The sequence below is a fragment of the Dermacentor variabilis genome, chromosome 11 (assembly GCF_050947875.1).
Source record: "Dermacentor variabilis isolate Ectoservices chromosome 11, ASM5094787v1, whole genome shotgun sequence".
Taxonomy (NCBI): domain Eukaryota; kingdom Metazoa; phylum Arthropoda; class Arachnida; order Ixodida; family Ixodidae; genus Dermacentor; species Dermacentor variabilis.
The window spans coordinates 97,067,648-97,083,404 of NC_134578.1; the positions used below are offsets into that span (position 1 = coordinate 97,067,648).

The window sequence follows — 15,757 nt, forward strand, 5'->3', positions numbered from 1 at the left end:
CACCAAAAAAAGCCGTTTCCTTATCTAACAAGTCAACCGAAGGGGCACTAACACATGTATCACTATCCTGACAGATAGCCTGAGCCTCAATAATCTCTCGTACATCTTTATCTTTGTGCTTCGCGAGATACTGGCAGGACCCATACACCGGCGTCCAGCCGCATTCCTGACAGTGAGGTGACGGATGACCGTATTGCTTATTTCTCACGTTTAGACTATGTTCTCGTAACCGGTCATTACGACACCTTCCAGTGTGTTCGATGAATTTTTTTCGCATAGGACAGCGGAAGCTCATAAACAACAGCTTCTACGCAACCCACTATACGGGTCCGTTAACCGACATATTTTCGCGAGTTTTTCTGGCGCTGAAAAGACCACTTTTGTGTCCACCCGGCTAGCCATTTTCTTAAGTTATGTGCCACTCTGTGCAGATAGGGCACTACCGCTATCTTCCCTCTGCGTTCGGTCGGTTGATCTGCCGCCTGAGTTGTGCTGTCAGACAAGCAACTTTTTAGCTGCCCCTCTACGACCGAAACCTGCACTGACTCCGGAAACCCTGCTGCTGATAACCTTCTCGACTGAACCATAAGAGTCGTATAGATACCATGGTGACAAGATTTCTTTAATGCATTTCCAAAGCACAAGTCGGCAATGCTCCTCTTGACGAGCTTCGAGTGGGCGGACCGACACGGCAACAGGGGCTTATTAGCCCTAGGTGTATACTCCCAACACGTGTGCCTTTCCATGAACTGGAGCTTAATATCTAAGAAACGCAGCACGTTATCAGTCGGCTCATCAAGAGTGAGAGTAAGTGGGCTATGGTGTGCAGAAAAAACTTCGTAATCCTTGCCTACTGTAGAACATGCGTCAGATTCAAAAAAGACTAGATAGTCATCAACTTACCTGACAACTTTAACCACCCTGTGCTCCGACAATGTACGAAACAGGTTTTTCTTATGGTGGGCGAGAAAAATGTCGCTTAGTATAGGCGCTAAACATGAACCGATGCAGACACCCTGCTTTTGAATGAATATTTCGTCATTGCATGCTGCATACATCGAGTGAAGGTAGCAACTAAGCATATCTAAAAAGCTCTGAACGAATAAACCGGCTGAATTTTGAAATGCAACCACGCCATACTCGCTACTTCTACGCATGCTATTAGATTATTTTGAGGGAAGGAGTAGTACAAGTCCTTTATGTCAAAGACGCAAGCTGATAAGCTTTTGTCAGAACTTTCTTTCAAGAAATCCACGATTTCTGCAGAGCATTTCACCAAAAATGGGTTGTCCATATTAAGAATGCCGAGTTTTTCTTGCAAAAAAAGAGCAAACTTTTTAGGCCATGACCCGGTTTCTGAAACTATTACCCTTAATGGGCACTGGGGTTTGTGCGTCTTCGCACTAAACATGATTCGAAGGCAAACAGCCTTCGCGGTGTCAATTTCACGAACCAATTCACTAAGGTCTGCCTTCTTGCAAAGACGCTTTGTTTCTAGCTTGATCTTTCGAAGAGATACATTACGACACTGGTCGAATGCAGAGGCAATCGCAGAGCAGGCTTTCTTATTAAAATCACTTTTCTTGAGGACTACAAGGCCACCTTCGTTGTCCGCTGGCAAAACAGACAGTCGGTTCTGTCTCAAGAACGAATATTGTGTGAATAAACAGGGACATTAAATAAACATATAAGTATGCTCACGGATCCTTGTTTCATGTATTCAAACAAGGCAAAGAGCTTGCAAGGAGATGAACACTTCAAGTGAGTAACAGAGGTGAGCGAGGGAAACCTCAGCCTGGATCCAACGTTTCAACAAGAAAACATATTTGTGAGGGCCATGACGAAGACAAGTTCCCACGCTGAGGCGTCCCTTGCTCGTCCGCTGTTGATTGGCTGAATGTTAAGTCAAACTTACCCCCAGAATATATCAAAAACTTCTTGTGAAGACACTGTGCTCAGGTTTGTCACCTGGTATTTGAAGAGAAACAAAATTATTTTCAGTGATTTGTCTGTTTGAGAAGTGTGGAGTAGGCCGATTGTGTGAACATACCTTTTCTAGCTATCTCTTATGGTGCAGGGCTAGCCTATTTATTGACTTCATGCAAACTGTACATGAACAATTTGCAATTAACAAATGTAAAATAATGCACGTATTCATATCTAATTTCAGTAATAGCATTTGTCATGTTAACAACATTCCCTTAGATTTCGTCGTATCATATAGATATCTTGCTGCACGCATTACAAATAACTAAAGGTGGACCATCAATATAAAGCGCGTCATTAACGATGCCAATCATATCCTCGGGTACTTACGGCGCAACTTTTCTAAAGCACCGTCTACGTTAAAAGTACAGCTTTACAAGACTCCAATACGCTCAAAACTTCAACATGCACCTGCAATATGCGATCCCTGTGGTGTTTATCTTATTACTTCACTTGAGCTAGTAAAATAAAACTAATCTCTTCTAGAATTGATATAGCGCAACATACAAAGGAAGAAACAAGCCGAGCAGCACTCTGTTCCTTTATCTGGCCGGCTCGAATTGTTTCTTCCTTTGTATGTTGCTCTGTATCAGTTCTAGAATGCAATAACAACTCGCCCAATACTCAACCTAGTGGTCTAATCTCTTCATTCTTTCAAGTTATAACCGTACTGCGAATATAACCTCAAATAAAACTACCCTAGCACTTATTCTACTAGCTAATCTCCGCAATGTCGCCCGTTGTTACGTTTCGCCTACGACGCGCGGTTTAGCCGGCGCGACTGCAACAAAGCGGCAGACATTTTGGCCCGTTCGGCGTCGCCGCTACGCCTCCCCGCCAAGCGCGTCCAGGCATGTTCCGATGCCACGTGTCTTCATGTGCGTGTGTGAGTGTATGTGCATATTGTGCCCGACCGGCGGCGACACGACAGTAGGAGTCACCTTCTCCTCCCCATTGTGCCCGACCGGCGGCGACACGACAGTAGGAGTCACCTTCTCCTCCCCATTGTGCCCGACCGGCGGCGACACGACAGTGTGAGCCACCTTCTCCTCCCCATTGTGCCCGACCGGCGGCGACACGACAGTGTGAGCCACCTTCTCCTCCCCATTGTGCCCGACCGGCGGCGACACGACAGTGTGAGCCACCTTCTCCTCCCCATTGTGCCCGACCGGCGGCGACACGACAGTATGCGTCACCTTATCCCATTGTGCCCGAGCGGCATAGGCACGTGCTCGTCTATAGAGGGGTTCCTTCTTGCCCTCAACTGCGAGAGTATAAAAGCAGCTGCCCCCGGACGCCAAGGAGGGCTCCGATTTCTTCTGTTGAGTAAAGTGCACTCCCGTCTCTCTACTTCGGTCAACCTGACCGCCAACTCTTTGCGATGTTAGAATAAACAAGTTGTTTTGTTGTTACCAGTCGACTCATGCTTTGCCGGGACCTTCGGATGCTTCCAGTTGTACCCCAGGCCGCCAGGCCAACGTTACCCTTGGGGCTTGCGACCCAGGTGCAACTACGGGCGTCAGCGCCGAGTTCCCAACAACTCGTGTCACCGGTACGACCACAACAACTGTCTGCCAGCGGTGAGATCGCGACAACGGAGGCCAGCAGCGAAGATATGCAGTTGACTGTATGCTGAGCAGCTCAACGACGATCCGGGAGCAGTGCATCGAGCCCTGTGTGATGACTGGTTGCCTGCAGCGGAACGACTGCGCTGAACTCTTGGCTGCGAGGTTTGGTGAGTGCGGGACTTTCTTCTTCTGAGCTTTGCCAGGCTTTTGTTAGTGTCAGAAACAGAGCTGGTAATTGTGGTTGTCGTTGCTGCCGGGTTAGTTTGCGGCAAGACAATAGTAAGCAGTAGAGAAAGCAGCCTTCAGAGCAGCCATGGATTTGAAGTCGTTGCGCAAACCGAAATTGCTGGAGCTTGCAAGAGAGTTGGGTCTGGATGTCTCAGACAAACTCAGAAAACCTGAACTGCTAAAGGCTATTCTTGAGTTAGAAGCTGAGGATGACGAGCTGTCGGAATGCCTTGAGACCATTGAGGAGAGGGAGACTGCAAAAAGACAGGAGCGCGAACTTAAAGAACAGAAAGAAAAAGAAGAGCGTGAACGTAAAGAACAGAAAGAGCGAGAGCAACACGAGCGCGACCGTCAACACGCTTTGGAAATGAAGCGTCTCGAGATAGAGATGGAACGCGCTCGTAATGGAAGTCAGGCACACGGTGCAGGAGAACGCGTATTGTTCAAAATGACTGACCTGATGCGGCCGTTTAAGCTTGGAGAGGACATTGGTTTGTTCCTGGTTAACTTTGAGCGAACGTGCGAGAAGCAGGGGTTCTCTCGGGAAACGTGGCCACAGCGCTTGCTCACTTTGTTACCCGGCGAGGCGGCCGACGTAGTCGCTCGCTTGGATAGAGAGGAGGCAGAGGATTTCGACAAAGTGAAATCGAGTCTGCTAAAAAAGTACAGGCTGTCAGCGGAGGCGTTCCGTCGGAAGTTTCGGGAAAATGAGAAAGGCAGAAGTGAGTCATACACAGAGTTTGCGTACAGGCTAATGTCAAACATGCAGGAGTGGCTCAAAGAAGAGAAAGCGTTTGGTGACCACGATAAAGTTCTGCAGTGCTTCGGGCTGGAACAGTTTTATAGTCGGTTACCTGAGAAGGTGCGGTACTGGGTCTTGGATAGGCCAGACGTTTGTACGGTGGCTAAAGCCGCTGAGCTAGCCGAGGAGTTTGTGACGCGTCGGGCTCGCGGAGCTAAGGACGGTCAAAAGGGTGAATTTGGCTCGAAGTTTGAGAGGCCGAAGTTCACACCCATGAGAGCAACACGTAGTGCGGATGCGAGTGAAAGCAGTGCGACCGAACCTAAGGAGACGGCGGCAGCCGAAGCCGAACGCAGAAAGCGGTTCGAGATGAGGCAAGCGCGCGTTTGTTATACGTGCCAGAAGCCGGGTCACTTTTCGGCGCAGTGTCCGGAAACAACACCAAAAGTTGTGTTTTTTTCATTATGCAGCACTGACGAGAACATGAAGCTTCTCGAGCCTTACATGCGAGACCTCCTCGTGAACGGGAAAGAGTGCCGAGTGCTTCGCGATTCCGCAGCTACGATGGATGTAGTTCACCCCGCTTACGTAGAACCCCATATGTTCACGGGCGAGTGCGCATGGATCAAGCAAGCCGTGGAAGCTCATAGCGTGTGTCTGCCGGTAGCAAAAGTGCTTATTGAAGGACCTTTCGGAGGGCTTGAGACGGAGGCGGCAGTGTCATCTATGCTGCCCCCCCAGTACCCGTACCTATTTTCAAACAGGTCCGATCACCTCCTGCGCGAGAAGGGGCTTTTGTTTGGTGAGGCTAGCGTTCAGGCCTTAACCAGGTCGAAGGTTCGGGAGCTCGCTGCAAAGGCGGTAGTTGCGGGGCCGACGTTATCGAACAATGAGAAAGGGTCAGAGGCGCAGCAAGCTGATATTCAGAGCACGCCCGAACTGAATAAACTTGAGTCTGTAACGTTAAAGGCACCAGATACCGGAGAGGAAAATCCCGATGCGGGAAAGTTAGAAGAGCTATCTGCAGATTTGCTCATCGCGCCTACGTCAGACGGACTTAATAGGTTGCTAAAAGTCAGCCGGTCGGCTTTGATAGCCGAGCAAAAGAAGGATGGCAGCCTAGAAAACGTGCGCTGCAATGTCAAGGAAGGTATCGCCAGGAAAAATGCGCGTTTTGTGGAAAGAGGTGGAGTCCTGTACCGGAAGTATCTAGACCGCAGGGGAGTGGAGTTCGATCAGCTGATCGTTCCTCAATGCTATCGTCAGGATCTGTTGCGCTTGTCGCATGGGGGTTCGTGGTCCGGACACCTTGGAGTTAAGAAAACTAAGGACCGTCTCTTGCAAGAGTACTATTGGCCAGGGTGTTTTCGGGACGCAGACCATTTCGTGAGGACATGTGACACCTGTCAGCGGGTGGGCAAACCAGGGGACAAATCGAGGGCGCCGTTGAAGTTGGTACCTATCATTACGGAGCCTTTTAGACGGCTCGTTATTGCTACAGTGGGACCTCTGCCGGTAACAGCCACGGGGTACAGACACATTTTGACTGTGATCTGCCCAGCGACAAAGTTCCCTGAAGCAGTGCCGCTTAAAGAACTCAGCTCAGTTGAGATAGTCAATGCACTACTGTCCATATTTGCGCGAGTTGGTTTCCCTGCGGAAATCCAATCAGATCAGGGCACAGTGTTTACTAGCGCTTTGACGACAACTTTTCTCGAAAGGTGTGGGGTAAAGCTGTTACACAGCTCAGTGTACCACCCACAGTCGAATTCCGTTGAGAAGCTCCACTCCGTCATGAAGCGCGTGTTGAGAGCATTGTGTTTTGAACATCAAACTGACTGGGAGCTGTGTCTGCCTGGGGTGATGTTTGCATTAAGGACCGCGCCGCATGCGGCTACGGGGTTTTCGCCAGCTGAGCTGGTGTACGGTCGCTCGCTTCGGTCTCCGCTTCGCATGCTTCGAGAATCGTGGGAATGCAGGGGCGACGACCCAGTCGTGGTGGAGTACGTGCTTAAGCTCCTCGAACGCTTAAGAAGGGCACAGGAGTTGTCAGGTGAAGCAATGACAAAGGCCCAGCAGAGGGCCAAGGTTTATTATGATCGGACCGCCAGGGCCCGTCGTTTTGAGGTGGGCAATGAGGTCATGATATTGCGCACATCGCTAAACAACAAACTAGACGTGCAGTGGGAGGGCCCAGCACGAATTGTTCAGAAACTGTCGGACGTTAACTACGTGGTAAGTCTGCCAGGAAAGCGGAAAGCACAGCAAGTTTACCACTGTAATCTGCTCAAACCTTATAGACAAAGGGAAGCGGTGGTGTGCATGATGGTAAACGTTCCTGAAGAGCTTCCGGTCGAGCTTCCGGGACTAGGCTCAGTGACGAACAGGGAAGACACCGGTCAAGTCATTAGTGACTTAGTCAGTGGAGCATCGCTGTCGCGTGAGCAGAAAACCGAACTACACCAGCTCTTACAAGAGTTTCAAGGTCTGTTCTCTGAGAGGCCTGGTAGGACTTCTGTCCTTACTCATGACATAGAACTTACCTCCCCTGAGCCAGTACGATCCAAGGCGTATCGGGTGTCACCCCGCCAGAACGATATTATGGAGGCTGAGGTAAAGAAAATGCTACAGCTCGGTGTTATTGAGGCAGGTGAGAGTGATTATACCTCCCCTTTGATTTTAGTTGAGGTACCGGGCAAGGAACCTCGTCCTTGCGTCGACTACCGCAGGCTTAATTCCATCACTAAGGATCAAATTTATCCGATCCCTAACATCGAGGAGCGCCTTGAGAAAGTTAGTAGCGCTCAGTTTATTTCCACCCTAGATCTTGTCAGGGGTTATTGGCAGGTTCCACTTACAGAAGAGGCTAGTAGGTATGCGGCGTTCATTTCACCAATGGGAACATTCCGTCCTAAAGTGTTGAGTTTTGGTTTGAAGAACGCGCCATACTGTTTTTCAAGCCTCATGGATAAAGTGTTGCGGGGACAGCAAGAATTCGCTTTACCGTATCTAGACGACGTAGCGATATTCTCCGCATCCTGGTCTGAGCATATGGCACACTTGCGGGCAGTGCTAACCCGCCTGCGCGAAGCGGGCTTGACAGTCAAGGCTCCTAAGTGCCAGTTAGCACAGGCCGAGGTTGTCTACCTCGATCACGTGATTGGTCAGGGTCGTCGCCGCCCCTCTGAAATAAAGGTGGCCGCTGTGCGAGACTTCCCGCAACCGCGCACGAAGACCGATATTCGGTCGTTCTTAGGTGTCGCCGGCTACTATCAGAGGTACATCCCCAGGTACTCTGATATCGCGGCTCCCCTGACGGATGCTCTAAGAAAAACAGAGCCTCAAACAGTCGTCTGGGACGACACAAAGGAAAGAGCTTTTAGCGCCCTAAAGAGTGCCCTAACAAGCCAGCCTGTGCTACGATCGCCAGACTATACAAAAGGGTTCGTTGTTCAGTGCGATCCTAGTGAGCGAGGCATGGGCGTTGTACTGTGCCAACGGGAAAATGGAGAAGTAGAACACCCCGTCCTGTATGCTAGTCGTAAGCTGACCAGTCGTGAGCAGGCGTATAGCGCCAACGAGAAAGAGTGTGCATGTCTCGTGTGGGCCGTTCAGAAATTGTCATGCTATCTAGCCGGCTCGAGGTTTATCATTGAGACGGATCACTGCCCTCTCCAATGGCTGCAGACCATCTCTCCCAAAAATGGCCGCCTCCTGCGCTGGAGCCTCGCTTTGCAACAATATTCCTTTGAGGTGCGTTACAAAAAGGGGAGTCTCAACGGTAACGCCGATGGCTTAAGTCGAAGCCCCTAACGTAGGAATCAGCCTCAAAATTGTTTGTTACTGATATTTTTCTTCCTGAGGCAGGATTTTTAACATATTGCTTTTGTTTAGTGTTTCAAAGTGATGACATGCTTTCTAGTGCAATTTTCCAATTTGTGGACGCGTTCTAAGTGCTGCTAGACTACTGTAAGGAACTAGGCAGTGATATAGAAGGGGAAAGAGCCTGGCAGGGCTTAGTGAGGGTTGTGCCGTGCTTGCTGACTGAGCGGTTGAGTTTCAGCGTAGTTCTAACGCTTGCCGGGAACGAGAACAAAAATGTGAACTCTCGCGAAGTCACTTTGCAGTGTCCTGTGCGAACCTGAACGAGAGAACGAGGCCTTCTCTGTGCGCTGCGCTCAAGAAACGTCGAGGGACGCCCGACTTCGGTTATGAGCATCATCGAGCGACATCCCTCCGGAAAGCGGATGCAGTCCCCTGTCCATCGGGATCTCCTTCCCCCGGCGGGGCGGTCTGTTACGTTTCGCCTACGACGCGCGGTTTAGCCGGCGCGACTGCAACAAAGCGGCAGACATTTTGGCCCGTTCGGCGTCGCCGCTACGCCTCCCCGCCAAGCGCGTCCAGGCATGTTCCGATGCCACGTGTCTTCATGTGCGTGTGTGAGTGTATGTGCATATTGTGCCCGACCGGCGGCGACACGACAGTAGGAGTCACCTTCTCCTCCCCATTGTGCCCGACCGGCGGCGACACGACAGTAGGAGTCACCTTCTCCTCCCCATTGTGCCCGACCGGCGGCGACACGACAGTGTGAGCCACCTTCTCCTCCCCATTGTGCTCGACCGGCGGCGACACGACAGTATGCGTCACCTTATCCCATTGTGCCCGAGCGGCATAGGCACGTGCTCGTCTATAGAGGGGTTCCTTTTTGCCCTCAACTGCGAGAGTATAAAAGCAGCTGCCCCCGGACGCCAAGGAGGGCTCCGATTTCTTCTGTTGAGTAAAGTGCACTCCCGTCTCTCTACTTCGGTCAACCTGACCGCCAACTCTTTGCGATGTTAGAATAAACAAGTTGTTTTGTTGTTACCAGTCGACTCATGCTTTGCCGGGACCTTCGGATGCTTCCAGTTGTACCCCAGGCCGCCAGGCCAACGCTACCCTTGGGGCTTGCGACCCAGGTGCAACTACGGGCGTCAGCGCCGAGTTCCCAACAACTCGTGCCACCGGTACGACCACAACACCGTCTATCGCTATTTCAGGAAATTTTGCACCACACCATACTTCACGACGACTTCATACCACGGCCTCAGTAGATTTCCAAACGCGTCAATCATCGCAGTAAGGTAGGAATTGATTCATGTTCCACGACGTCTTTCTTTCAGTCTTTCATCCCCCCGTACATTTCATGAATGGAACTACCTTTTTCTCAAGTACCGTAGCCATCACCACTAAAAAACTTTTTTCGCAAAACATTAGCTAACCTTGTATAATCAGGTGAATTATTAAATTTCCAGAACTCACCGCACTTGTGTGTTTGTTTGCTTTACTGCTTTGTAGCCACTTGCCTCTTTAATGCCATATGGCCCAGAGGGTATCTTAAAATAAAAATAAAATAATAAAATGAACAGTGACTGCCAGAGTTTAAGTCAGCATGAAGTATCACTTCCTCAAGATTGCATTGAGCGCGTTTGACCGTTTTAAAATTCTTTGCATTTTCATGTAACAAATTATTGTTGTGAGGGAGCATGTGATACTTGGTGGTAATGCCCATCAAGCCGCTTTGCAAAGAACAGATGACAGAGTTTGTGCATAAGCAAGTAGGAGCTTGCTATATTGCTTTTGTTCTCGTCGTCATGGCTATAATGACTAGAAAAGAAACAACTTGGGATCGAACATGTTACTTCTCCGTTTGTCATAAAACACCCTAAAATCAAACAAGCTTGTAAGCAAAATTTTAGCGTTCCCGCTCGGTACGATACAAAACTGTAGACTGTTGCTTTCCTGATAGGGCTCACGCCCCTCTATCTGGTAAACTTGCAAACATTTTCATGGGAAGGCACATAGTTCAAGAGGACCTGTTGTCATTATGGTGACCATTGAGCTTCTTATGGCTTGGCGTGGGCATCTTGCAGACCATCAATCTCTCTTTTGTCCGTCTTCCTGAAAAGAGAAATGATGAAGCCATGACAAACATTCAAACAAAAGATGGTGAAACAAACATTAGTCCAATAAATGAACAAATCACTGTTCTAGGTGGTGTTCAGAAACATACCTTTTGAGGATTTTGGCCCTTGATGTTACTGCCACTGGTGACAGATTCGCTGTTGACTCGTACGCCCAGAAACGATAGAGTCCAAAGGCGTGAACAAGTGTGAGCAACGTCTTGGAGGCCCGAGTCCAAAGAAAAAAGACCCTCAATTACTTTGGCGTATGTATGAGTGAGCTTGTGACCCATGTATCACTAAGAACAGGGCACAAAACGCTCCGAGACAGCAAAGTAAACACGCGCACACACACAACACTGTTTTGAGTGTGCATTTCTTTCAGTGGTGTCTTTGTATGGGCTGTTCTTAGTGAAGCCTCGATCAGATGACATTTCTTTCTGCCAGGTACTAGGTAATAAACACTAGTCATTTTATTATGTCTCAAATGCAATTAATCTAGCTGTATCACAGGAAGCACGTTTGCCAGTAATGTGTAGTGAACATATCGCAGTGTATCATTTATGCAGAAACAGCCAAAACTATTTCTTATTTATGCTGTATACTCCGTGTTAGGAATTTTAGCAACGTGAGAAAATAACAAGAGCCTCATTTGAATCGCCTTTGAAGAGCGATAACTAATTCTTATTTTCCACTTTTACGAAATGACTACAGGAATCTGTTTTATCCGCCTCGCACGCAAAGGAACTCAAAGTTGAGAATGCGAAGCAATGCCTTTTTACTCACCAGTGCACAAGCCCAGTGGCTGAAAGGTTAATACGCATTCGTGAGCAGTCTCCAAGCACACTATACTTGGTTCCAGCGATGAATTTTCGCGCTGGCTAGCACATATTTTTTAAAGCAAGACGTCATTACGCTGCCAGACGCGGCAGGTCACTAACGACGGAAGCCGTGCAGCCGTTATGCCAGTGAAACACCGCCTCCCACCCCCCCCCCGGCTGAAGTTCACCGCCTTTAAACCGGTTCGCTTGGTGGCGGCTATCAAATGTTGCGCGTAAAAATTGGTTGAGTTTTTATTGTTATCAAGTTAAAACAAACCTGCGTGGCGCTTCTCGAAGGAAATGACTATACTCCGTTCGCAAACATTACCGCCGTACAATTTGAATCGATAAACGGTGCGGACTGCAATCAATGCCAGTGGGCTGCTGCTTATCACACGTCAGTGAGGTCTCAAAACCTTTATTCCAGTAATGCAGCACTGCAATCCAATAAAGGAATGCTGTTCTTATTTTGTAAAACAATGACGTGTTAACTATGTTTGTCTGTTACTTTACGTACATATATAGAACGAATATTTAGAGGTGTTGAGCGCCCCTAGCAGACAACTTACCAATTAAAGTATACGACCAAAGTGCAGTAGCTCCACTTACGTGCTTCATGCTGTAACGCGCCGCGGTTGATTTTTCGCCCTCTGTGGCAATCACTGGAATTTGAGAGTGTGCGGAGCCTGGTTCTACTCCGGCTGCAACTGCGCATGTGGTGGTTGCGCACGGTCACGTGGCAGCATCTTGAGAGCGATCTGCTTGGAGGCAGAGTCTAGGTGCGTCGGTGGCTCGTAGCATTGTGCATGCTGTGTGTTCTCGGCGTTTACATTGCGTTCAAGCGATGGATAGCACGAGTGTCACTTCGCTCGCTGCTGCTGCCGCATATCCTCACCCCAGCGTTTTGACAGCCAGTATCCTCGGTGATCGAGTGAGATAAGTTTATGTTTGCTTGTGCGTGCGTGACACCATGCTTGTTAACTTAGTTATATGTGTACGCTTAGAAGTCTATAAGGCCGATAAAGCTGCTATCCTTATTTCGTATAGCTTTCCACTATTGGCTATCGCAACCGATCATTTGCCTTTCGTGCGCGACTGCGACATTATTATATAAATTATGAAGTCGCCATTGTCATAACCTCCGATGATATAAAAAGTAATTAATCTTGATTACGATACGACCACAGAAGAGAAAGGTGCAAAATACCTGTAGAAGGATTGTAATGTTCAACCAATATTACTACAAATAAACGCGTCTTTAAAAAAAATGATGGCCCAAAAGCACAAATGCCACCACTACCCGAGAGCGATGCAAATGCTCTAAGTACGCGTTATGAACAAAATATTTTCATGGCCCCAAACGACGGGGATAAATGCAGCGATATTCATCCTTCTCGAAGGCAATTGCATATGACCGCTCATTAGAACAATTCGAGCTGCTCGTCGCACCAATAGCGGCGTTAAATTTCTGCAAATGGCGATTCAGCGCGACGTCAGGCAACGTCAAATCGACGTTGCCAGTCGCGCTACTCACGGCATATTCCTTCGGCCAATCGGCAAGCTGACCGGCGGCTATCTTGCAGATACATTGCAGATACATTGCGCTGGCTTTCGTACACTACCGCTCACTTTCTTTTTCAAGCGCTAACATCACAATATAGCTGATAAGAACCAGAAGACATGCATTAGTCGATAAAATTTGCAGTCCTGGTCACGTTTCGTCGTCTTGATGAAAACGCAAAATGGCATTTTGCAAAACTTCCGTTTCCCGGCACAAATTTCAACGCACGTGAGCTCTCGACAGCCCATCAGAGAGTCAACATGGCGGATAATGGCGGCCGTGCAGCCGCCATGCATGTCGAGAATTGAGCCCTAGAGCCCCACGACCACACATTCAGTGTTCCCAACATGACACCGCGAATAGGCGAGGTGCAAAAGTTTGGGAACGCTGATGGCGTTCGCGAATTTTGAACGCAAAACATGTAAAATTATAAAAATGTAGATGCCAGTAATCGGACCCCTACGATAAAATCGTAAAGCTTGATAGGTTTGTCCCACATATATGCGGCGCAGGTTTCGATGGCCCTAACTCTTTAAATCTAAGAGAACAAACTGCGGGCATGTTATTGTCTTAAACGCTTGTGGTTACGTCAACTCCTGCACCATTGAAGAATGTTGTAGTGTTAAAGCTGCGATAGGCATGTTGTTCTATTTCAGAACAATCCCTGTTGCACTAAAGTATAGTTATGAAGCGTGCGCCCCACATATGTGTATATAACTTCTCGCTGCACTACAAAGCTTATCGCCGCAAATTATATACAGATTACGTTTACTTCATGCTCCCCACACATCGCATTTTCTCATAAACAGTACTGCTTGGGCCTTCCTTGCTGGGCCACACAATTTGTTAGAGAATCGACCCTCTTTGGCGGTTACCATGACAATAACTAACACAGGCAGGCCGCAATAAAGAAGCTGCCAAATGCTGCAGGAGCTTTTTTTAGGCTTAAGCTGGTCAAGAAAAAGAAAGAGAAAACCATAAAAGAAAATAGCGATTTGGAGAGCTGCATGGTCGTGGAATAAAGTCAGAAACAGCTAAAATTATATTTGGCAGCTTTATGTGCAAAACCGAAATCTGAATTTGAGACTTGCCGTCGCGGGGGATGTAGAAATAATCTTGATTGCCTGGGGCTCTTTACCGTTCACCTAAACCTAAATGAACGAGTGTTTTCGTATTTCGAACCTATTGAAATGCAGCCGTCGCGGCTGCTGCGACACCTGCGGCCTCGGGTATAGCAGCACAACGCGATAGACAATGGGCTACCGCCGCGGGTAGAAAAAAAAAACGAAAAAAAAAACAGAAGTCCGGAACGGACAAGCAGTGCCAAAACAAAATCAATCCCCTCACAATGCCACATAGTTGGAAATGTGGCAGAGGCCATACAATGTACGCGAAAAGGAAATTATTTATAAGACCGGCGATTCGAAGTCTAGGCCACGGGAGCCGGTCCATGCAGGGTCAGTGACCAGGCTACATCTCGCTTTCCTGCCCCCTTCCATGCCATCGATGTACTGGCGCGGACAAAAGGCTTTGTGGTGAGCTTGTAACGCATCTCGCGTCGGTGGTATAGTGGTTAGCATAGCTGCCTTCCAAGCAGTTGACCCGGGTTCGATTCCCGGCCGACGCATGTTTTTTTTTTTTCTTGAACATTTATTACATGCCCATTTAAGAGGAAGCTTTAGCTCGGGCCGAACTCCGACGCGGCCTATTCAAACACATGTAAAACGCAGAAGTATTTATCTGAGATAACCTAGGCCCAGCGACCATCTCTTCCAGGTTTCAATAAAGTTTATTCAGTCAGTCAGTCAGATAACCCTTGTACCGATTTTAATGAAAGTTGTTCCATTTGAGAGAAAGTTTTAAATTCTAGTGACTGTTGGAAGCGGAATTTCTATTTAGCGCCTGAATTTCGTGAAAAGAATTTTCAGCAATACGTAAGTTTGAAAAATATAAACGCACGAAGTTTATAAACTATTAGCTCTGCATTCAGAACAGATATCGCAGTTCTGTAAACAGCATCGATTAGATCATTCAAAGCGGAAATATTCGATATGTCAATTTATATCTTACGTTAGTTTGTTACGTTGTGTACAAGGGTTCTGCAAAAGTTGTATTTCCATATTACTAAATTTTTTGCATTCATATGTAACATATAAATTTTGTCCGCTTTAGAGGTACCATTAGATGCAATTCACATAATGGTGATATAATATTTCCTTGTTTAGTTAATTGTAAATGTGATAATCTCGTTTTCTGAATTTTTTCTATATTTTTCGTTTTTAATAAATAATTGGCCGTCTAAATCGAAAATTCGAAACCAACAGTCACTACATTTTAAGTTTTTCTTTTAAATGCAACAAATCTTGTCAAATTTGGTGCAGTGGTTGCCGAGAACGGCGAGTTCTCGTTTTACATATATTTAAATAAGAGCATCCGAGCTAAAGCTTCCTTTTAAAGCGACCTTGGGCCCGAAGACTGAATTGTTGACATTTATTCGATCCCCATATAATATGACCGTGGGCCCGAAGACCTATCATTAGGATTTTATTCGCTGTCACAGTAGCAATGTCTTTTGCGGTGCGAGAGGGAATGCATACTGCTCGCCGATTGCAGCAGTAGATCGCGGCCCTTCTTTGTTAGGGCTTGCGACGTTACGGGGCTATCAAGTCTGATTAATTGCCAATGCAGTTTGCGTTAATTTTCGTTACACGAATGCGGTAATCGTGTCCAGAAGCATTTCCCGATAGGTCGCACTGTCAACATCTCCTGTTTCTCTTACCGATTTATTCCTGCTGGGCCGATGAGCCAATCACATTTTATCTACCACTTACCACCACCGCAACCAATTTACCACTGCCGTCACCAGCACTGCCACTACCGCCAACATCATCATCATAATAATAATCATACGT

General features: G+C 47.8%; 1 long non-coding RNA gene and 1 other non-coding gene across 2 annotated transcripts; one reads left to right on the forward strand and one right to left on the reverse strand.

Moving 5' to 3' along the window:
- Nucleotides 1–9,857: 9,857 nt before the first annotated feature.
- On the reverse strand, nt 9,858–10,599 carry LOC142564081 (uncharacterized). Its single transcript, XR_012824478.1, has 3 exons — nt 10,574–10,599; nt 10,377–10,461; nt 9,858–9,896 (listed from the first exon to the last, which is right to left on the reverse strand). It is a non-coding gene; the product is annotated as an uncharacterized LOC142564081 (long non-coding RNA).
- A 3,801-nt stretch (nt 10,600–14,400) lies between these two features.
- On the forward strand, nt 14,401–14,472 carry TRNAG-UCC (transfer RNA glycine (anticodon UCC)). The gene has a single exon. It is a non-coding gene; the product is annotated as a tRNA-Gly (tRNA).
- Nucleotides 14,473–15,757: the final 1,285 nt, after the last annotated feature.